At 46.4% G+C, this 21,370-nt stretch overlaps 1 protein-coding gene across 1 annotated transcript in view; it reads right to left on the minus strand.

Moving 5' to 3' along the window:
- The window catches only part of SPOCK1 (SPARC (osteonectin), cwcv and kazal like domains proteoglycan 1), a 556,485-nt gene that overhangs the window by 180,259 nt on the left and 354,856 nt on the right, over window positions 1-21,370 (minus strand). The window lies entirely within an intron of this gene.

Raw genomic sequence — 21,370 nt, forward strand, 5'->3', positions numbered from 1 at the left:
AGGATTCCTCTTCAACATTCCTTACAGTGGCACCAGCCCAAACTGGACCCATTTTCCTCTCTAGATTTCTCTACTAGGTCATCTTTAAGCCAAGTGCAGCCTTGAAGTCATCTTGCCTCTATTCTCTACTTCCCAGGGGACCTCCGGAGAGCCACCTCCACTGCCAGCCTGGTCTTGCTCTCTGCAGCTGTTCCCGCCTGTGACTGTCTCCCCGGCCCACCCTCCTCATCCCCTCCCCCCACCCTCGCCACCCCCTGCATCAGAAACCTGCTCACTCCACTCAGCACCCATCACCAAGCAGACAGCCAACGTGGGGAAGGTGAGTGGAAGGTTTCCCCCCTCCTCTCAGTGAGGTCACGCTGGAAACGCATACCTGGCACTCCGTAAATACACGGAACAGAGTGAAACGAGAAGACCAATGATGACATGAAAGAGATTCCCTTTGTCCTGAACACTGCTTCCCTAAGCAAATGTGTAACAGAGATTTTCTGGCGCCAGATCCCACTGGCTGGGGCTAAATCAGCCATCAGGCCTTTTGTGATCCTGAAAAAGCTAATGAGAAGATGTGTTTCTCTGTAATCCAAACAGTATCCATTTCATGCCCAATTGTTTTTGAAAATGGGCAACAAATCTCCCTGGTGTGTTCCTTCCTCTGACAAACAAAAACTCTGTCTGCTCTCTTTGTGGGCCCTGTCCAGTCAAAGGGCCACGGGCCCTGATGCCAATTCAAAGTCGTTGTCACAAAGGCAGCCCCACTGGGCCATCTCACTCCCTCCTAATAAGTTACCCTCATTGGAAGCCAAGCCTAAATCCCAGATTTTGAACTCAGACTGATGAAGCAGCCCAGTGATTTTTAACTCATTTCAAAATTGCAAGCTGACAACATTTCAGACTGAATTCCCTACTGTGTCAGGCAATGGCATTAACAAGATGGGAGTATGACAAAGCTTCAACAGATACAGGAGAAATTCCCAGAACCACAGAACAAGGGACCTCAGGAGTACCTTCACGGGAAAGCAGAAGTGCCTTTGCATGCTGAGAAGCGGGCAGGGGCAGTGGCAGGATGACCACCAAGTCTTGCTGCAGAAACGAAGCGACATGTAGGACATGGTCTGATGTGCCCCACTGGCACCTGCTACTATACGTTTCCCAGGTCAGAAGTACCGTCTCAACCCATCCCTTCCCCCACCAAGAGCTTCCATATTCATCTCTTAGGGGATAATTCCTTATGGGAACACCTCTCCTTAGCAACCCCTTCCCTATGAGTTCAAGAAGAAATCGAGAGGAGAACACAGTTTACTCAAGGAGTTTGATATCTAAGAATTCATCTACTGATTAAGCACAGACCCTCACTGAGTCTTACTATGTGCCAGCCATCATTCCGGGTGCTGAACAAGAGACAGCCTCTCCCCATGCTTGTGGCACTGCCAGGCCCCTGAGTGATGCCAGGTACCTGCCACATCTGATCTCACAGAATCCCCACAGCAACTCCATGAGACAGGTGGTACCATCATGCTAGTTTTACAGCTAAGGTAACAGAGGACCTTATAAAGAAAGGACGCAGAACTTGCTCAGGCATCTAGGGCCAGAAGAGACAGAGCAAGAAATCAGACAGAAGTGGATCCAGAGCCACCCGACTCCAGAGGCTCCAGAGGGCAGGTCCACATCCCACCGGCGTGCTTTGACCAGCCGAGACAGGGTTTTTAAAGTTTGAATACGTTGTTAGCAGTAACGAATTAGAGAATAACGTATAGAACTCCAGCACACACTTCTGGGTTACTTTTTAGTGGAAGAGCTGGCCACTCGGGCTTGCATTCCCACGTGGCTGCCTCCTCCACCGTATCTTCTGTGCCCCCTTTACACTCGCTTTCACCTCGGTCCCTTCCTTTCCCCTTCTCTCCTACAGGACTCGCCTGCCTGGTCCTGAAGGCACTAGTGTTTGTATCACCCACGGCTTCATAAGAACATGCCTTTTCTTTACAAAATGAACAACGGCACGATGCAAATTCTATACTTCCCTCTCTTAGCAAAGATTCCCAAGACAATCAGGATGAAGTGTTCCTGAAGGGTTAGTCTTCTTTAGTTGGAAAGCACTTCAGCATTTGGCAAAACAACATACTTTTTTTTTTTTTTTTTTTTTTTTAGCTTTAACAGACTAATTTTTCTTCCTTTGAATTTTCACATCTGTGTAACTAATTTAGCAATCCTGTGCCCTGCAGACTTCTTCCCTCCTAACAGGCTTTACTCTGCTTTTTCTTCTTAGAGTCTTGACTGTGCTGAACATCAGTCTTAGTGCTGTCAGATCCCAGAGGTGACTCTCTGGCAGGGGAGCAACCAAGGGGCCTCATCCCCCCGATATTTTCCTTGAGGTGGGGCATTCATCATCAATGTATCCCCAAGTGGCAGATAAGGACATCTTCTACGTGGCCTCCCTCCCCGTATAGGTTTCTGCTATTCGCGCATGGCCTGCAATTTACATCCTCTCCACATCACAACCCACAGAAATCCCATTCCCTGGGCACTAATGTCTGGAATGATATGACCAAACAGAAATTCCTTTGGACGAAAGGTTATTAACCAGGGGTCTGTGGACAGGCTTCAGGGGGCCTAAAACCTGCACCCCAAATTTTATGGACATTTTTGTGATGCAAGGGACCCCGCGTGGATGTTTACCTTGAGTCCTTCAATCCCCCCTTCCTAGCAGCATCTTGTTTTCCTTTACGCAGAATCACCTCTCCCCACTGAGCACGGGCTAGGTGGGACAGTCGTTCAAATTGCCTCCTTCCCACTAAAAAGACAGGAGTGACGGGTGCCATCTGATCCTTCCTCCCCGTGCCCTGCTTCATTCAATCCCAGGGACTCGGCAAGGTGAAGGGGGGCCCCAGGGCAGAGGGGACATTGGGGATCATTAGTCTGTGGTTCCCACTGCCCGACCCTCTGGCGCTGCCTTAGTCCTCTCCCATTTCTAAGCCAGGGTTTTCCCACCCGGCCTCTCGCAGCCTCTGTGAGTCTTGGATACTCTTCTCGAGATACCTGAGCCAGGCTGTGTTGCTACCATCCAGAGAACCCTTAAGCAATACAGATTCATGGTCTGTAGAGACCATCACAGGCTCTGTGGTTAGAAACCACAGTTTCAGGGTGTTGAGCAGTCCTTGTTAGTAGAAATGCAGCCATATCTGGAAAGTTAATGCACTGAACCATCACTGCTGTGAGGGCGCAGAGTAACTGGGGTGGGCAGACCCTTCTCAACATTACAGCTCTCAGAAGCTGCTCCCTGGAGATGAAAGATACTGTGCGTATCATGGGAATGTGGGTCGTGAGATTTCCGCAGGACACTCCCACGGAGGTCAGCAGGGGAGGGGTTGCTGGCTGTGCCTTAGAAGGGCAGGAGTCCTTGGGGGCACTGTGACGAGGGAGGGTCCTTTAAGAGAGAACAGGCTGGGCTGTGAGAAGACCCCTAGGCAAACCCCATTCTCCACAGGGTGGCCCTGTGATGACCGGGTCAGGGTACCGGTGACCCGTATACCCAGGATCTCGTTCAGAGAAGGCAAACCACCAACTTCTCAGGTGGTTTTTCAGGCTTCACAGGGCAGAGGTGGCTGCACCGACTCCCAGATTCACAGGCACAGTTCCAGTCATGAGCCTCTTAGTCCTAAGTCGAAAGTCTCAGGCCAGAATCAGGTCCAGTTGAAATAAGGTGTCCACCTTGACCCAGTCACCTACAGCCTGGGATGAGGGGGTCTGCTATCAGAAAGCAAGCATGGCGACCAGAAGCCCACCCATGGGAATTTCTCTTCTTCTTTTTTTGATGGAGACACAATATTCCTAGAGAATGGGTCATTTTGAGTTGGGAAGATACCTCAAAGGATATCAGCCTCAGGAAGCACATGAGGCAAGAAAAGACATGCCTTTTAAAATGGGCTCACCTCTGTTTTGAATAGTCTAAGCCACTGTAACACACTAGAGTTGACACTTGATGTCAAGGGTATGTTGTCTCACCAGTCACCAAATAGAGCTAATTAGGATCATAATCAACCCCCCGATGCTCGAGACAGAGTCCTTCAGTGTATCCCGTGTTCGTCGGGAACCTCTAAACTCTCTCCCCAAGTAAGGCTCGCCTCTGTTCCTGTCAATCTGAGCTCACATTTGTATCTCTTTGGGCTCCAGTGGCAATTACTGCTTATGCTGTAAAACCATTACTGCTTTCACCTACACATTTAGCTATGGTTTAAATTTCCACCAACTTTTATCTTGTGTCACCTACTGAATTATGAGCTCCTGTCTTATAAACAGTTTTGACTTGCCTCAGAGCAGCCAGTATCATACTTCCATTGACAAAATGTTACCATCCAGTTTACAATAAACACATAACACATTGTTTATAATATCCTGGCACCACTGAAAATGTTTTGTCCAAATTGCTTCTGTATTCAAAAATCTCTAGGATGTTCCTACATCTAAGATGTGAGCAAGATGGAAGATTTTAAAAACCTATCTTTTTCATCAAGTATTCAGTGCCACCACTATCCAATTTCCATGATGTAAGAATAAGATGCAATAGCTGTCACAGTCTGGGTAAGATCTAAGACTTGTCATTCTCTAATCTTGTCTTTGGTGATGTATTATACATAGAATTATCTTGGTGTGAATCCAGAGCCCCAGCACAATATTTGGGCTAGCTTTATATTTCTACTTTTAAGCGGGTAAGAAAGTTGTTTTCTTCTTCTTTTCTTTTCCTCTATCCCTCAGGGGAAAAGAAGCGTCTGATCAATACACTCTGCCTATTTGCTCTAGTCTCCTGAGAAAATCGTCTGTCTTCTTACAACACCATCTGAAATAAGACTAGGGAAGAATTTGTGCTTCCATCCAGGATTATTTACAGACGACCCCAGCGCCACCCCTACCCCTTGCAAGAGACATTTGACAATGTCTGGAGACACTGTACTTGTCACAGCTGGCGTTGGGGGTGGGGGGGGGAGCTGGGGAGGATGTTACTGGCATTTAGTGGGTACAGGTCAGGGATGGTGCTACACATTCTACAATCTATAGGGCAGCCCCTCACAACAAAGAATTATCTGGCCCCAAACGTCCATAGCTCTGAGATTGAGACAGCCTAGCTTAGACAGGCAAGGTGTGTTGGTAGGAGCTATTGTTGAAAACATCCTTTGGGTCTGGATTCACGTCTATGTGGAGGATGAGAAGTAAGTGAGCCTGGCAGGAAAAGGGAGGCATGAAAAAGAGGGAGCAGGAAAGTGGGGTTTGTCCTTAAGAAGAACCTTCAGAGAACATCTCTGCCCAACATCAGCACTGGAAGGTCATTCATAAATTAATAAACCAAATTCCAGATGACACCGTTGAGGAAGTGATGTCCAGAGAGGGGAGGCTAACTTGTCCAAGGTTCCGAAGCCAGCTGCCTGCAGAGCTGAAACCAAAACCTGGTCTCGTACACCCAGCCCACTGCTCCATCTACTCTGTCACACTGATCTCCAGAAAAAGAGAAAAGGAAATACAGCTCCAAAACTACCGCTGGCCTTTAAATTCATTAAGAGAGATGGGAAGTAAGAAGAGACCTTTCTGACCCAGGAAGGAACCAGACATACAATATGAAGATTGAAAGGCAATGGATTTATTCAACACAAAATATGTAGAGCACCTACTATATGCCAGGCTCTGGTTTAGGTGCTGGAAGCACACCAGTGAATGGAGAGACAAAGTGCCTGCTGTCACGTGACGGGCTTTCTGGTGATACGTGCAACAGTGGCAGGCGTGGCCACCACGGAAAGGCAGGAAAGCTAAGGCCAAAGGTAAATAGAAGTTTAAGGTAAGTCCGGTACCTAATATCGCCTCCAGGGCTCAGAGACCTATCAAAAGGCAAACTCCCTAAGTACCTTTAAAAAGGATGTTATAGGCTGATGCAACATTTTGTTTCAAGCTCTAAAGCTTTCACAGGTCACTAACTATTCCATTACTTAGTAATTACCTAGCAATGCACTACTAGGTAATGCAATAGTAGTAGTAGTAATAATGGCCAACATTTCCCGGACACGGATGTTCGTGCAGAGTACTGTGCTCTGCACTTTACATACACCATCCATCTCATTAAATCCTCCTAACAGCCCTGCGATGGAGGTATCAGTACCCTAACTGCTAGATGCAGAAACTGGGGTCAGGGATGTCAAATAACTAGTCCAAGGTCACATAGCGAGAGGAACTCACACCCTGGTCTGTCTGCCTCCCAGACCTAATGATGAGGCTGGATGACATCATGACTTTCTAAGCTTTCAGCCTAAGACCTACAGTCAGCATGGCGGCCACTCTGCGCCAGTGTGGGACTCTCAATTTTCCTGTCCCTCCTACATGGGCCAAACGGCATACCTGCAGTTTACCCATAAGGTCTTATACCAAACAAACAACCATCTTCGTTAATATACATTGTATTTCTGTCTGTTCAATGTGGCTTCTCAGAAAATTTAAGTTGTCAGCAGACCATCTATGTCAAAGTCATGTATTCATACAGACCATAAAAAGACACATCAGCATGAGGACCACCTTGTATGAAATGTAAATGTTCGCACGCTGCTAAACTCTGAAAAGCAGGGAGGTTAGATGAAGTATTCATTTGCACTTTTGAGCACCATCAGGCAAGACAGATTGCTTGCTGCCCCATAAATTTTCATCACCAGATTAAATTTTCTTAATGGGATCAAGAACATTCAAAATAACCCATTTTTCTATGTGAATATTGGATCTAAATCATTACTCCCCTACCAAATTAAGTTTTGTTTTTTTGTTTTTTGTTTTTAATCCCTCTCAAGAATCTCCTCAAAGGGCTACATGCCCAGGCTCACACCCGCTGGGTCTCAAAGAGCAGGAGAGTCCAGGCAACACAGGAGTTAAGACCACAAGCTGACTGACTTCTGCCAGCTCTAGGAACGCCTCAAGGATAAATGTGTGAGCACCTCATCCCGCCAACGTTTAGAGAACACCTGCTATGTATCAGAAAATACAGGTGCATTCACACAGGTTTTCTCATTTAAGCCTCCCCAGAAGTCTGGGAAATCAAGAGTTCTCCCATCTCACTGATCAGAAAAAAATTGAGGCTCAGAGAGGTTCAGTCACTGCCCTGGGGCACACAGCTAGGACATGGCCAGGCCAAGAGCAAATCTATTGTTCTAAATCCAAGCTCTTGCTCTCCTTTCACAGGTGTTTCCATTACACCAGTCTCTTAAGTGGGGTCAGAATCTAGCTCATGATGGGTGCTCTGTAAAAGTTTGCTGAATAGAGGAAAACGCACTCATGGGTTTTAAGTAACTGAGAGCTACCCGTATTTACATCAAGACAGCTTTCGCTTATTCCTGGATCAAAATAGCTGTCATAAAACATTACAAATGACAAAAAGCAACAACAACAACAAAAAAAGGCAAGAGAGGACAGCCCATGCTGGCACACAGTAGGCATCCAACAGTGTTCCTTGGCCTGCTGAACTCATCAGCTAACAAGTCCTACCAAGAGAAACTCACGCTGGAGTTTGAAGTGCCATTCACGTCTGAGAGGGCAGCATGACAACGACCATACCTTTCTACTAAACATATGTTATCTGTGTGCCTCCAATTATAAAGGTTACTGTGACTTAAATTTCCAGTCCGAGAACCAGGGCAGCTGCTCAAGTGCACCATGCACGTCTCACATATTAAATCACCAGGGACAGTCTGCCTCCCTGGCCATCGAATGGTCTGAGCATCTGGCCTTTGAATTGTACGTTTTCCTACTTCGCTTCCGCAGAACAGCCTTCTCGAGGAATTCAGTGATGACTGCACTGAAACCCTCAGCATCACAGGATGCAGCCCCGGCCTGCAACACCAACAATTCTCAAGTTTCCAGATGGATTTTAAACAGTAATAATTCTCCACCAATCTGTAAAAAGGTGGTCAGAATGGCCCTCAGACTGAACCCACAAGAAGTGTCTGATCCTGCAAGCTGATTTCTATGGAAACGTCGATACTTTGCTGTGCCCTTCCATTCATTTGGCTGCCTCGGTGAGGGCAGGATAATGAGGATTTGGAGAACAAGACTCACCTGGTCCATCCCTCCACTAATAGATAGGGGGATAGTAACAGTATACCCGAGCTAGATTAGTTGCTAGGTAGAAAAACCAATTATCCAGCCGTCCCTCTCCCCTGCAGGAGGACGAGCTCTCTGTGCATCAATGTTTCATGCCCTGTCATCTGTGCATTATTTAATAAAGCAATTGAGGGGATGAGGGTTTTTTTATTTTTCAACCTCCCCGCCAAAGACCCAGGCCTACAGTACACGATGCTGGAACTCAGCTGGCAATCAGAGCGATGTATTTGCGGATTTTTTTGAGACCAAGGGGCTGTTTCTAGCCTTAACTACGCACTCCCAGTGTCTGACCCCAGGGACACCCAGGCATCGTCTGTTTCCACTGCCTGAGGTGAACTAACTTCAGAATCCAATCAACAGTGATGCAATCGATCACCAGATCACCAGACACTTACTGAGTGCCACGCTGGGGGATACAAAACTTATCAACAAGGATGCCCGCCCTCGTGGAACCTAGAGGCTCCCTGTGGAAACAGGATGAAAATACACGGGCAAGCAAATGATGAAGGCTGCAAACCAGCTAAGCACACGACTAGCTTACCACGTCGGTGGTGCACAGGGCCCGGCATGTGAGTATGACGTGTAGATAGCTGCCTTCTTCTTTCCATGCAATGTTTCACTCCCTTCCAGCACGCAGGCTCCCCGTTTGTGCGTAGCATTCGTGGGAATGTGGTTTCCACTGATGCTTGCCTTTCACCCCGTGGTGGAGCAACCAGATCCTTCTTTTTCCTGAGGCCTGGTTTGGTGGGCAAGCAGGCGGTCTGAGCCCAGCCCCAGACCTCTTTCAGAGTCTTCAGAAAATCCGAAGATTACATTCATCACAGCCAAGGTGAGAGCACTTGGACTTGATGGCTTCCAATGCACGGCCTTCAGCAGGGCTCTCAGTTTCTGCCCTATGTTCAAGCCCACCCCCAACCGCAGCTGTTCTTTGAGCTCCTGTCATCCTTCCCACAAATCACCTGTTTCTGAAGCTTTCTTCAGCCAAGAGACTTGGCTTCTGTTTCTTGCACCCAAGATGCTGCCTGAATCAAGAACTGTTCGTTGAGCAAAAGTTGGAAGCTGCAATCCATCTCATCACCAGTCCGGATTAGCCAGCCATCAGACTAAGCATGTGCTTAGGGTACAAAAGTAGTTTTTATGAGGCTGGTATTTCAAAAACAACTCAACACCATCAGGCTGTGGACTAGAATCAGGGTAAATGTGAGAACTGTGTTGGTCCTTCTTGCATTTATTCTGTAGTTTCGCATGGTTTTCTTTTGGTTTTCATTTTGACTTGCCTATCTATGGGGTCAGAGCTTAGGGATCTGAACCATCGTCGTCTGGCTCTGCCTGCTGAACGCACATCTCTGCATTTATCACATCTCCTAAATCAGGGTACTGAGTCCTTCAGGGTAAAGACTGGATGTTTCTTGTCCTAAATATTTAGCTACTACATATTTAGCACTACCACTGTGTTAGGTAGTTACTATATTCTGTGTATACCTGTTAGCATTTAATCCTCGCAACAATGCCACAAAGTATGCATTATTATTTCCATTTTGTAGTAAAGGGGAGAGATGTCCAGAGAAGGTAAGTAACTTGCCCAAATTTATACAGCTGGTAGAAGGCAGAGCCAAGAGCTTTGGGTCTAACCTCACCACCAAATTATGTCACTTACTGATTACTCGCAGGCACCTATGACGGTGCCTTTCACAGTCAAATCCAATGACCAAGTCCTGGAGGCTAAAAAAACGTTGAGCTATAACTAAGCCAGTCCCCAGTTTCTGCCTAAGCTTTTCCTCTAGAAAAAGGGACACCTTCTGCAACTTTGATGTGAGCAGTCTTGAAATGGCTCGTGCCAGCAGGGAACTATCCCACATTTAGCGGAAACCCTTCCTCTTCAAGTTTAAACATACTTTTCTCTCCTCTCCATGGGAAAAAGACAGGCTGACCTGACTCGGTGGTATAATTCGCTTTCATATGATTGAAGACAATTACTAGGTCTCCCTGCAGGCTTCTTTTCCTGAGGCTACAATTCCTAATTATTTTTCATACATGCCCTAATTTCCAACTCCACAATCAAATCTGTTGCTCTCCTTTGAACCGTGTCCTAGCTGTCCTTTGCGGTTAGTGGTCCTGACACATGGCATCACGCCCTGGTGCCCGGTTTTATCCATCCTCTTGTGCCCGACTTAGGTATCTGTATCAGATGGGCAGAGGTAAAAAGGTTCATGCCCAAGATGGGTGATGGCCTCCACTCCAAAAGGTAGCATGTGCCTTGATCAGAGATTCTGTTCCAAAGCTGGTTCATCGGCAGGTCCAAGCATCCAGGAGTTGGTATTAGATAGGGAAGAAACACCATCCGGGCTTGGCATCAGGGAAGTCCTGGCCCTTGACCAGCCCTGGTGTCCTCTGATGAGTAACAGACACAGCCAGAAAAGAGGGGTCCAGCACACGTCCATGGAAAGGAGTGAAAGGAGAAGGGGTACCATGTGCCCCATGGAGAGGGTATCACCAAGGAATGATACCTTGCCAGGGACAGGGTCACCATCACCTTCTTACACATGCTATGTCTCAAACAACACAGGTTCCCCCACACGCCAACACAGACACAGACAGACACACACACACCCCTAGGCAGATCTAATTCCTACTCATTCTTCAGGTGTCTACAATTCAGTTGGTCCCTGCCCTCGAGGAGTTTACATAATGAAAGGTGCCAGGTGTCCAAGAGAGAAAAAATGACAGACTACCATGGGAATGAGAGTCATGAAGAGAGAGAAATTGTGACCTACACCAGGCACGAAGAAGGCTTATAGAAAGGGAGCAACGGAACTGGGGACACTGGAGGTAGGCTCTGAAAAATGGGTAGTCCAAGACATGAAGAAATTGTGGGTAGGGAAAACAAGTGATCAGAGGCAACAATAAAAGCACTGGTAGATTGGCTTGGTGGGTGGGTGGGGACTGAGGCCTATGAGCAAAATCATGATATAAGTGGAACTGCACATGATTTACAATTAAATGCAACATCTTCACAAAGCGCAAATGTTTGATCTCTATAATTCCCATGTAAGCCGCTTGGGGCAGAGTAAAGTTGCACCAGTGAAAAAGGACAGTAGGAGATTGATAACTGTGTGTTATGGTTTGGTCTATCCACTACTGGGAATTGCTGGATTGTTCTATTAAGTGTTACTGTCAGTAAATATAGTGTAGTGATTAAGAACTTAGGCTCCAGTTTCTAATCCCAGCTTTACCATTCACTTGACCTTGGACCAGTTACTTAACTTTTCTTGACCTCAATTTCTTTATCTTTGAAGTGGAAAAATAATTACAGCTACTGCAAAGAGTTGTCAAGTAGTAAGGCAGGCAATCCATACAGAGCGCTTCGCAGAGAACCAGGCATATGACAGTGTACAAAAAAGCTGCTAAACCACCCCCTGAAGCCCCAGCAATGTCCCCAAGACTATCCATTTGGATGAGCATGATTTAGATCTGTGTATGTATAATAGATACACCTCAACACACACATATCTGTTTATGACAAGCAATAAGCAGTGACTCCTTTGGAAAAGACACATATTTGTTCAAAACGCACAATAAAATTAAAATGTATTTGCAATAAGAGTAAAGGCAGAAGGCTTGCACTGCCCACATCTATTTTTGACTACACTGATGCTAATTCTACTGCTATAAAAAGAGGCCTCTAGACCTGGGTAGCAACCCCAGGGGGCTGCCAACTCCGTTAAATTTTTACCCAATCTTCCTAATGACTGAATTAACCTAAGGCAACAACCATTAAAATCAGTAACCCATCTTGCTTTATAAGCTCCTACAATGAATAGCACACAGCAAATCCCACAACGTGTTTTACTTGTCTTCAAAGGAGAAAAAGCCCATTCCTTAATCACACAAATGGCCAGTTTGTCCTCAATTCTTTTAGGCGTATGCCATCAAGGTTATCTTGAACGGGCTCAGAGTGAGGGCTCTCTTCAGGCCTCCCAAAACTCCTGGAAGAAGAAGCCCTGCTCCCTCCTTGGCTGTGGATACAGTAACAAGTGGGCTGGTGACACGACTTAGCACATGCTAAGCTGGGCAGATCTGTGTGTGTCTCCAGGGACTTTTAGACTCTGGTAAAATGAACCTGAAATGTTGTTACTGAAAGGCTCAGAATCCTGATAGGCTTCGCATGATTACAAAAATCTCCCTCACCTCAATCTACTGTGTGTTTTTGTGTGTGTGTATATGTGTACATGTATACAGACACACACATTTTATTCATCAATAATTAAAACTGATAAGAACCCACCACCTGTTAAGTACTCAGAAAGGTTACTCCTTCATCAGAGAAGGCAATAACCCTAAAGGCAATAATGATATTCTCATCAATAAAAATCAGCCACAGGAGGAGGACAGGCCGAAGACTAGTGTGAATAAAAAAGAAAAATGATGCTACTAAACTGCATATGGTTAATCGAGTGCAACGACAGTTGATGCAATGCCAACAAAATCCTGAGGATTCCATGTCCCCTTCTTATGACCTTCTCCTAAAGGGCATTCCTGGTGGTAGAGGTGGCGGTGGTGATGGTGATGGTGGCCAGGGGTGGGTAGAAGGGTGGTGACCGGGTCTGACAACATAAGAGCATAACCACAACTCCCTCTGCTTTCCTTTTTTGCAAGTTCTGATTATGTTCTCCTCTGCCAGAATTTTTTTAGCAGCACCCAATGCCTGGAATTGCCACTTACAGAAGGGAGTCAATCCCCAGAGACTAGAGGAATTAATTAACGTAAGGCTGGACACAGTGTGCTCAGGGAATGGAGAATGGTCAGCCCGTAGAGCAGGGTCTGCCCCTCGATAATGGAATGTGGGGGGTGCATTTCTCTTAGTATCTGCAGAAATTCCTCCCAGAGAAAATCCAGCATGTGGAGTTAAAGACAACATTTGCTTTCTTTGAAATCAGGGCAACCTCAGCCAGTGGGCAAAGCAGATGTCCTGTGCACAGGTGTGCCGGGAGCCATTCCACATTATCGAAGGCATTTTCAAAGAGATCCAGGGTGGGAGGGAGTCCAGAGGCCCCTTCACTGGGAAAACAGCCCTGGGTGGCAGCTGGGTTAAGAAGCTCGGGGGCGGGCTCCCAGTTTCGACAAGAGTGAGGATAAGAGAGAACCAGGGAGCAACACATGACAGGGAGAGGCGAGAATCAAGAGGGAGTGACACAGGGGAAAGGAGGAAAACAGATAAGGAAAGAAAAGGCAAAAATACTTCAGGAAAAGAGGCTTAAGGAGGTTGGGAGGGGGGAAATGTAGGGGTTCGGGAAGGAGGGGCACGAAAATGGAGAGCTTGTAAGATAACCAAGTTTAAAACTCCCTCTCACAGGAATGCAAGGATTCTTCAATATACACAAATCAATCAATGTGATACACCATATTAACAAATTGAAGGAGAAAAACCATATGATCATCTCAATAGATGCAGAGAAAGCTTTCGACAAATTTCAACACCCATTTATGATAAAAACCCTCCAGAAAGTAGGCATACAGGGAACTTACCTCAACATAATAAAGGCCATATATGACAAACCCACAGCCAACATTGTCCTCAATGGTGAAAAACTGAAAACATTTCCACTAAGATCAGGAACAAGACAAGGTTGCCCACTCTCATCACTGTTATTCAACATAGTTTTGGAAGTTTTAGCCACAGCAATCAGAGAAGAAAAAGAAATCCAAATTGGAAAAGAAGAAGTAAAGCTCTCACTGTTTGCAGATGACATGATACTATACTTAGAGAATCCTAAAGATGCTACCAGAAAGCTACTAGAGCTAATTAATGAATTTGGTAAAGTAGCAGGATACAAAATTAATACACAGAAATCTCTTGCATTCCTATACACTAATGATGAAAACTCTGAAAGTGAAATTAAGAAAACACTCCCATTTACCACTGCAACAAAAAGAATAAAATACCTAGGAATAAACCTACCTAAGGAGACAAAAGACGTGTATGCAGAAAATTATAAGACACTGATGAAAGAAATTAAAGATGATACAAATAGATGCAGTGAGATACCATGTTCTTGGATTGGAAGAATCAACATTGTGAAAATGACTCTACTACCCAAAGCAATCTACAGATTCAATGCAATCCCTATCAAACTACCACTGGCATTTTTCACAGAACTAGAACAAAAAATTTCACAATTTGCATGGAAACACAAAAGACCCCGAATAGCCAAAGCAATCTTGAGAAAGAAAAACAGAGCTAGAGGAATCAGGCTCCCAGGCTTCAGACTATACTACAAAGCTACAGCAATCAAGACAGTATGGTACTGGCACAAAAACAGAAATATAGATCAATGGAACAGGATAGAAAGCCCAGATTTAAACCCACACACATATGGTCACCTTATCTTTGATAAAGGAGGCAAGAATATACAATGGAGAAAAGACAGCCTCTTCAATAAATGGTGCTGGGAAAACTGGACAGATACATGTAAAAGAATGAAATTAGAACACTCCCTAACACCATACACAAAAATAAACTCAAAATGGATTAAAGACCTAAATGTAATACCAGACACTATAAAACTCCTGGAGTAAACCATAGGCAGAACACTCTATGACATAAATCACAGCAAGATCCTTTTTGACCTACCTCCTAGAGAAATGGAAATAAAAACAAAAATAAACAAATGGGACCTAATGAAACTTAAAAGCTTTTGCACAGCAAAGGAAACCATAAACAAGACCAAAAGACAACCCTCAGAATGGGAGAAAATATTTGCAAATGAAGCAACAGACAAAGGATTAATCTCCAAAATTTACAAGCAGCTCATGCAGCTCAATATCAAAAAAACAAACAACCCAATCCAAAAATGGGCAGAAGACCTAGACATTTCTCCTAAGAAGATATACAGATTGCCAACAAACACATGAAAGAATGCTCATTATACGTTCTCTAATAATCATTACAGAAATGCAAATCAAAACTACAATGCGATATCATCTCACACCAGTCAGAATGACCATCATCAAAAAATCTACAAACGATAAATGCTGGAGAGGGTGTGGAGAAAAGGGAACCCTCTTGCACTGTTGGTGGGAATGTAAATTGATACAGCCACTATGGAGAACAGTATGGAGGTTCCTTAAAAAACTAAAAGTAGAACTACCATATGACCCAGCAATCCCACTACTGGGCATATAACCTGAGAAAACCATAATTCAAAACGAGTCATGTACCACAATGTTCACTGCAGCTCTATTTATAATAGTCAGCACATGGAAGCAACCTAAGTGTCCCTCGACAGATGAATGGATAAAGAAGATGTGGCACATATGTACAATGGAATATTACTCAGCCATAAAAAGGAGAGAAATTGAGTCATTTGTAGTGAGGTGGATGGACCTAGAGTGTGTCATACAGAGTGAAGTAAGTCAGAAAGAGAAAAACAAATACTGTATGCTAACACATATATATGGAATCTTAAAAAAAAAAAATGGTCATGAAGAACCTAGGGGCAAGACGGGAATAAAGACGCAGACCTACTAGAAAATGGACTTGAGGACATGGGGAGGGGGAAGGGTAAGCTGGGACAAAGTGAGAGAGTGGTATGGACATATATACACTACCAAACGTAAAACAGATAGCTAGTGGGAAGCAGTCGCATAGCCCAGGGAGATCAGCTTGGTGCTTTGTGACCAGCTAGAAGGGCGGGATAGGGAGGGTGAGAGGGAGGAGATATGGGGATATATGTATATGTATAACTGATTCACTTCGTTATAAAGCAGAAACTAACACACCATTATAAAGCAATTATACTCCAATAAAAACGTTAAAAAAATTTAAAAAATAAAATAAAATAAAACTCCCTTTCACACGAACGCACGCTGAAAAAAATTCTTTCACCAAAATGCTGTCAGACTCAAAGATAAGAGGAAGGGTAGCCCCAAGCATTCACTTTGAAGAGTCTTTTTAAGACATGTCTTTGGTGTCAGCCAGTGAGGGAAAGGAGGAGTTGGGGGGGACGGAGATCTCTGATGGAGCATGGGATGGGGGTGGAGACAGGGAGAGGAGAGTTATCTGCAAAGCCTCCCAGATGGGGGCTCAGAGAAACAAATCCTATGGCCTCTGGTCCTACGTCGAGCCAGTCCAGGTAAGAGAAGGTGTGGCCATTAGGCCAAGGAAAGGGAAGGACCTCCAGGGCCACAGGTTGGGAGGGAGATGCGTCTGCTCTGTGGCCACCTTCCAGAAATCACCTCCACACCCGCGGAGGAGAGGAAGGGCAGCGGTTTTGGAGAGATGAATACCTGTGGCCATTTCACACACACACACACACACACACACACACACACACACACACACACACACACACACACACACACACACACACACACACACCCGCCCCAGAACTGTCAGCCCATCTCACTGCCCAGTTCACAGCCAGGGCCACCTCATCAAAGAGGCATCCCGACCGTCCAGCGCCTTCACACCAAACTGCCCAGAAATGGCCTCATCTGTCTGTTTGATTACTGACCACTGATTCCTCCGCTAGAACACAAGATCCACGAGAACAGGAATTTGTCTCTCTGTTTACTTCTCAAACCCCTGTGCTTAACACATGGTAAACACATATTTGTGGAACAAGCCAAAGGATTTCTCCACTCGTCCAGCTGTTACTCACAGAAGTGTACTGCTGTGGGTACCACCTTGTTAGGGGCTGAAGAGGGGAACGGTCGTGCTGGGCCTGTTCGTGAAGTCTGTTAGGCACCAGGCATCTGACCGCAAACCGTCCCTACAGCTTCCCAGAGGAAAGAATCCTAGGCACATCTCACCATAAAGAGACTGAAGCTCAGAGAGGCCGAGAAACTTGACTTTTTGCATACCTGGATAGCAGAGCAAGAAATCAAATTCAGAAGCCCAAGGTCCTTCTCTACAGAGTTTGGGGGATGACAGAGTCTGGCGGCAGCCCAGCTATCTTGTCTTGCCCTGAGAGAGACCAGCTGGAGCCACCCCCATCCTGGTCCCACACGCTCAGGGTGGGAAGGGGGCAGAGATAAGCAGCGTGATTTGTTCAGACCCAGCTTTGCGCTGGCCCAACACCGACAACATCTCTGCCTCTGGATTCCCAGCTCCAGTGGACGCAGGGACCAATTCTGGAATCACAGCAAGTGTCAGAGGAGAAGCTTCTGGGGGCACACGTGTAGCATTTAGTGCTCCTTGGCTAGAGAGGGAAAGAAGGCACCCTGGGATTCTGTGAGGACACTGGGCCCCAGCTCTGCGGCTCCAGGCCTGACCTCTCCCGAGGGCCCACCTGTGACATCAACTGCCCACCTGACACCTCCACGTGTCCGCTCAGAGCCCACACTTCATGTCCAAAAACAACATTCTTTTTTTTTTAATTGAAGTACAGTTGATTTACAATGTTGTGCCAGTCTCTGCTGTACAGCAAAGCGATTCAGTTACATACATACATACCTTCTTTTTTAATACGCTTTTCCATTATGGTTTATCACAGGATATTGAATATAGTTCCCTGTGCTATACATTAGGACCTTGTTGTTTATCCATTCTAAATGTAATAGTTTGTATCTACCAACCCCAAACTCCCAGTCCATCCCTCTCGCTCCCCCACTTCCCCTTGGCAACCACAAGTCTGTTCCCTATGTCTGCGACTCTGTTTCTGTTTTGAAGATAGGTTCATTTGTGCCCTATTTTAGATTCCCCATATAAGTGATATCATATGGTATTTGTCTTTCTCTTTCTGACTTATCTCACTTAGTGTGATAATCTCTAGTTGCATCCATGTTGCTGCAAATGGCATTATTTTGTTCTTTTTTATGGCTGAGTAGTATTCCATTGTATCTATGTACCACATCTTTATCCATTCATCTGTCAATGGACATTTAGGTTGTTTCCATGTTTTGGCTACTGCGAATAGTGCTGCTATGAACATAGGGGTACGTGTATGCAAAAACAACATTCTTGATTCTGCAAAACATGTTCGTCCAGTCTTTTCCATCTCAGTCAACGAGAGCACCACTGACTCTGCCCTGAAGCCAGACGCTTAGGAGGTCGCCTCGATTCCTACGTCCATCCACCCATCAGTCTCACTGGCCCTCTTAAACATACCCTGCAAGTGGCCTCTTCTCTCCACCCTCCTGGCCTCTCTGGACACCTGCAGCAGCCTCTTAACTGGACTCGCTCTCCTCCCCTAGGGCCTTGTGGTATCCAGAGTCATCGTTCAGAAATGTGAATCCCATTAGCACTTGAATCCTGCTTGAAATCTGTCCCCGTGACTCAGAAAGCCTCTCCCATGGCCTATAACATAATACACAATGTGGACCCTGCCCACTTCTCTGCCTTCATCCCTGGCTCCCCTCACCCTCTGGTCCAGCCACAATGGCAGCTCACCTTCCTTCTGACCCTTTGCCAGGAAGCTAGTTCTAGCCTCAGAGCCTTCACTATGGCTGGAATGGTCCTCCCCAGGTCACCGCCTGCTGGCTCCTTTTGTCACTTACATTCTCTGTGTCTCCTAAGGACCCTCCTAGACCACCCCTCTGAAGAAGCCGCCTCTGTCATATCCTGACTTTTCTTTGCAGCATTTAGCAGTCTTTGATATTTTATTGTTTATCTCTCCCAGTAGAATGTGTGCCCATGAGAGCAGTGATCTTTTCTGTTGTGTATCCCTGGATCTAGAAAAATGCCTAGAACATGGCAGAAGCTCAGTGTAAACTTAGCAAGGGGCTAAATGTCTCTCTGCATCACAGCTGGCCCAGAAAAGGAGGTGCCCAGAAACATGAAGACATGTTTGGTAGAGGATGGCAACTTTCGTTTCCACACCAATTAATAAGTGACTGGTTATGGAGCGTTTCCATCCTGAGTCTGCTAAGAACCACACTCATAATGGGTTAAAAAAATTAAAGGGACCAGTTTTCTATCTATACCCAGTGAAAAAGCAAGATATCTGTCCCCTTTTCCCTATCTGATCTAAAAATAAAGGCCCTGCTCTGAGTCCCTGAGAGAGAGTCTAAGTTCTGATTCTGTGTGAGGAAAGGCTCTGCCATTTGCTCACCCTTAATAGGGCATAATGTCACTAATTAGTTAACTGACCCACACAGGGTGACACACAGGGTGAATTATAGGCTCCCAGAGCTGGCAGACCTTCAGGGGTCCTCCTGTCTCCTCCCTGCTTTGCTGGGGTGTCTTGAAGCCCTAAGAACTATTCCTGTCTTTAAGGGAGGGACACCTTCTCATGACACCTATTTTTCCAACCACTTTTACAGCCCAAAATTCCTCCAAGCAGCAGCCTAAGTCCCGCACAGCACTAATACCAATAGATTGTCTGCCCTGCTCTTTCCCCAGCAGAGATGGACCAAAGTTCATTCCCAGGTTGGGTAGCAAGAGTGGGAGGAAGCAGAGCTGCTCCAAGCCCCAACTCAGCCACTTGCCAGTGGTGACATTTGTGGCAGGGCCCTGACTTTATGGAGAAGGATGGACTTACAGCATTGGGTCTTTCTAACGCTTAGGGCTTTTGTGAGGAGTCAGCCTAAGTGAGGCCACCTCCCCCTTGGCCCATGCCTCCCTCCAATAAGGCCCCTCACTCGTGGACTGTGCCCTCACTAGATGCCAGACACCAGAGCTTGACAGGAACCATCTCCTTCCCTGCCCAGGATAACTCCACACAGGGCCTGTCAGTGTCATGAGTTTACAGTGAAGAAACTTAGACTCCAAAAGGTTACATCATCTGCCAAAGTCACACCATCAACAAGTGGCTGAGCTGGGGGCACTGGAATCCTGCAGCGGCGACAGCCCCAGCTTTACCCAACCCCCCCACCCCTTCTCTTTCACAGCTGGCCCGGAACACGGGGCACCCGGGACTCGCCAGCACTTACCGAGCTGAGTTGAACACACTTTGCAGAGCAAGCAAGAAAGATGCGACTGTAAGATGCTGCTGTCCACTTATGTTACCTTTTGTAATGACAGCATTTATAAGTCTCCCCTGAGCAGCCTAAATAAAGGGGTGAGGTGGGAAAGGAAGAAGAGTTTGACGCTCTGGAGTGCCAGGCCCCTTACCTGAATTATCGCATCTTATCCCTCACTGACCCTGGGTTATACATTATGATCCTTATTTTATAGGGTAGAACATCAAACTCAAAGAAATCTCCAGCTTCCTAAGCCTGAAGCCAGTGGGTTTTATTTCCCGAAGACCCTGCTGTAAGATCCTCAGGGATTACAGTCACCACTCCCGGGGCCGTCTGATTCCCTGGCACCATGCTCCTGGCCACCTCCAGCTATGACCAAGACCCCCCACTCCAGTGCTTGGCTGAAGGAAAACCAGGAGAGCTAGTGGCTCCAGAATATGCAGGTCAGAGCTGTGAGGAGGCCTCATTTCCCCTCCTCAGCTTTCCTCCTTCCCACACTCTGATGAGCACGGTCTCAAAATAGAAACCCCCAGAGTTCAGGCACTGGGATGATGGAAAAACACAAAAAGGCCATGAATGAGCTGCCCACTATCCTCGTCCTCAAAACAAAAAACGGAATGTGTGGTCGAGTAGATGGCTTGCTTAGATTTGACTTGGAACAGAATCCAATGCTACCTACATGTGAGGTCTTGGGCTGGGCACTGGGGGAAGACGTGGGTAGTAAAGGTGACCTTGGGCTCGTAAGTTCAAGGATCTTCCATCTCAGAGTGTGACCCTCACAAACAACCCTAATTCAGGGCCGAAAACACAGAGGGGAAACACGGACGCCCCCTCGCAGAAAGGGAAAGGCTCAGGGGAGGACCAGTATTGCGCTGGGCACTGAGAAGCAGATGCGATCTCCAGCAGGAATGAGGCACCCTAGGTAGAAGCAGCAGCAAGAGGGAACATGGGAAGAGAGGAAACTGAAGATGTGGAGTGGAATGTTCTAGTCTGGATGCGTGTGAGGGTGGTCCAGGCCGGAAGTAGACCAGAAGAACCACTAAGCCCTGCACTAGTCAGTTTGGACTTTCTTCCATAGTCAGTGCAAGCCCCACTGTCAGTTTCTGGGGGGAGAGTGACACCAAGGGATGTGCTTTAGGGTCCTTCACTCCATCAGCCATGGGGATTGCTGTGAACTAGAAGGACCAATCAACAGGGGACAGTGGTGAACGTGGTTCTGCTGACAACACGGGGCTCTCTCCAATTCCAGCCTTAGAAATGAAACTTCTGAGCTGGATTGAGAGAATGAGAGAAACAGTCACAGGGGCCCCGAGGCTAGCTTCCCAATGCTCGAAGCTTCCAACTTGCC

This window comes from Balaenoptera ricei, chromosome 3 (genome assembly GCF_028023285.1).
Source record: "Balaenoptera ricei isolate mBalRic1 chromosome 3, mBalRic1.hap2, whole genome shotgun sequence".
NCBI lineage: Eukaryota > Metazoa > Chordata > Mammalia > Artiodactyla > Balaenopteridae > Balaenoptera > Balaenoptera ricei.